The sequence below is a fragment of the Notothenia coriiceps genome, unplaced genomic scaffold, assembly GCF_000735185.1.
Source record: "Notothenia coriiceps isolate Sejong01 unplaced genomic scaffold, NC01 NC01_scaffold00034935, whole genome shotgun sequence".
Classification (NCBI taxonomy): Eukaryota; Metazoa; Chordata; class Actinopteri; order Perciformes; family Nototheniidae; genus Notothenia; species Notothenia coriiceps.
Window position 1 is genome coordinate 39,207 of NW_011367636.1, and position 2,940 is coordinate 42,146.

The window sequence follows — 2,940 nt, forward strand, 5'->3', positions numbered from 1 at the left end:
TTATTATTAACGTCTCAAACCAGTTCTGGATTTTATCATTACAATGTGTATAATGATTATTTTAAATTAATGCATTCACTTATTCGCTTAGTCTATAAAATGTTTCGTGTCGTAAGAATTGGAAAATGCTATTTATTTCTGAAACAAAAATCTAAACCCTGGTCCAAGTGTGTCGAACTGTGCTGCGCGTCAACCATCTCACACACACACACACGACACACACACACACACACACCACACACACCCACACACACAACACACACACACACACACACACACACACCACACACACACACACACACAACACACACACACACACACACACACACCACACCACACACACACCACACACACACACACACACACACACACACACACACACACACACAACACAACCACTCGCTCACTCACTCATCACATCACTCACCTCACTTACTCACTCACGATCCACACACACACACACAGCCTCACTCACTCACTCCACGCACACACACACACACACCACACACACCACACACACACCACGCACACACTCACTCACTCACTCACACACGCACACACACACACACACACACCACACACCACACACACACAACACACCACACACTCACACACTCACTCACCCTCACTCACCTCACTCACTCACTCACTCACTCACTCACCCTCTGCACTCACTCACTTCACTCACTCACTCACTCACTCACCTCATCACTCACACACACACACAGCCTCACTCACTCAACTCACACACACAACACACACACACACACACACACCACTCACTCACTCACTCATCACTCACACACACACACACCACACCAACACACACAACACACACACCACACACACACCACACACACTCCACTCACTCACTCACTCACTCACTCACTCCATCACTCACTTCACTCACTCACTCACACCACACACACACACCACACACACACACACACACTCTCACAGTTGCTGAGTGAGGCAGGCTGAACATTAACTGAGCGTGAGTTTGTTTAGATAATAGCTTTATTGATTTGTGATCGATTCCATTACAGTAAAACGCTCGGGACAAATAAAGGAGACGTGAGGACATTACTTTATACTTTATGCTGCTACAAGCACAACAAAGTGAGAGTTATTAATAACAGATGACCGTGCAGATGGTGCTGCGTCAAACTGTGAGCATGTGAATATTGAACTTGTCAAAAGGCCTGACACTGAGTGAGCCTTGACTTAGTCAACAAACTGTTGTTGTTTACAGTCAGAGAGAATCGACCTCACACTTAAGCTGAATGAGCGCAGATTACAGATCATGTATTATGCAAACATCCGCCTGCAACACACACACACACACACACACACACACACACACACACACACACACACACACACACACACACACACACACACACACACACACACACACACACACACACACACACTTATCAACATTTTAGCAAAATCATTTCCTCTTTCTGCTCAGGTGTCTCTTCACACATCTGTACTTAACACACACTTATCACCGTTAATGTGTTACATCGTTTAACACCGTGCAGTGTGTCTGTCTGTCTGTCTGTCTGTCTGTGTGTGTGTGTGTGTGTGTGTGTGTGTGTGTGTGTGTGTGTGTGTGTGCCTTCACACAGGAGCTAAATACTGCTCACACTCTCTCGGTGTCTCTCTCCCTCAGCAGGGGTGATACTTTTATTATAACTCACGTTTAATAAACGGCCAAACAACAAACTCCTGCTTTTGGTTGGCAACATTCCTAATCTTAACGTGGATAAATAGGGCCCCTTTAATTAGGACGTAGGGTGAGTATAGATAACTGAGACAGTGTTTTATATGATATTGGTTATCTGTCAGTTTTAGGGTATATCTGCTATTAAAATGCATTTGAATTCTTTCTTCATACATACATGGTTGATTTATTGTTAGTTACTAGGGGCAACATAACAAAGTTGCTGCCATTTTAGCATCTTTTTTTGTGTTTTTTGGTGTTGAAATAAAGATGAAACTGTCAGGGTTTGGCAGGATGGGTTAACAAATGAAATGGCAGTAGATTTAACAGAAAGCGAGCCTTTTAATTAAGAAAAAGCCACAAGGAGAAAATAAATGTCAAAATAAAACAGGAAACTAAACACAAAAACTAAAATCATGACAGAAATGTCATTAATTATACGATTGATTTCACGATTACGAGATAGTCGGAAACAAGAAAGAAGAATCATTACAGCTTCAACACTAGAACCGCCAGAGGTCGCTGTATACCTAGAACCACCAACGGGTCACATTTACCCGCTATTGATTTTCAAGGTACAATGTTCTTTGATTCATCATGTAGAACAGTGAGTTTTGATCGCACAGGGATGAAACTTATACCAATAGACTCTGTGGACTCTCAGCTTTTCATATGACATAGTTTGTGCAGATAGCATGAAGTTTAAAATATCGCTAAGAGTGCTGATTTAAACGCTTGGTGTTAGACTTGTGTTTTGTTTAGGTACACATCTCTCTATCTCTCTATAACTATCGATCTATCAATAACTATCTATCTATCTGTCTATCTCTCTCTATCTATCTATCTATCTATCTATCTATCTATCAATCTATAAGGAACCGCAGTAGACAAAAGGCGTTGCTATAGCAACACGTCATGTTTACGCTGCATTTTCTATGAGGTAAATATTACCCGCTGGCGGATATAGGTATAAATGGCAATTTCTTTGGCGATTTTTTCAATCTGACTTCATATTGACAATGTTTAACAACAGAGGGTGCTACATAACACCCTTTCAGGAAAAGTCACAGACTGGGAGACTTTAATATTTACTGAAAAAAAGTTACATGCGATCAAGAAACAGCTGCGGGTAAAATTGACCCGTTTGCGGTTCTAGTGTTAAAATGATTTTTCTAGTAAGATTTGTACACATTTCAAGCCGATTCATCCAA

At 41.6% G+C, this 2,940-nt stretch overlaps 1 protein-coding gene and 1 long non-coding RNA gene across 2 annotated transcripts in view; one reads left to right on the plus strand and one right to left on the minus strand.

Moving 5' to 3' along the window:
* Window positions 1-1,203, minus strand: part of LOC104962533 (uncharacterized) — a 21,526-nt gene extending 20,323 nt beyond the window's left edge. The window contains exon 1 of the long non-coding RNA XR_800216.1: window positions 1,191-1,203. This is a non-coding gene — a long non-coding RNA (uncharacterized lncRNA). The remainder of the gene's footprint in view (window positions 1-1,190) is intronic.
* LOC104962540 (AT-rich interactive domain-containing protein 3A-like) overlaps window positions 1-2,940 on the plus strand; it is a gene marked incomplete at its 5' end in the record, with an annotated part of 70,822 nt that overhangs the window by 38,501 nt on the left and 29,381 nt on the right. The gene's annotated exons all lie outside the window — the stretch shown is intronic.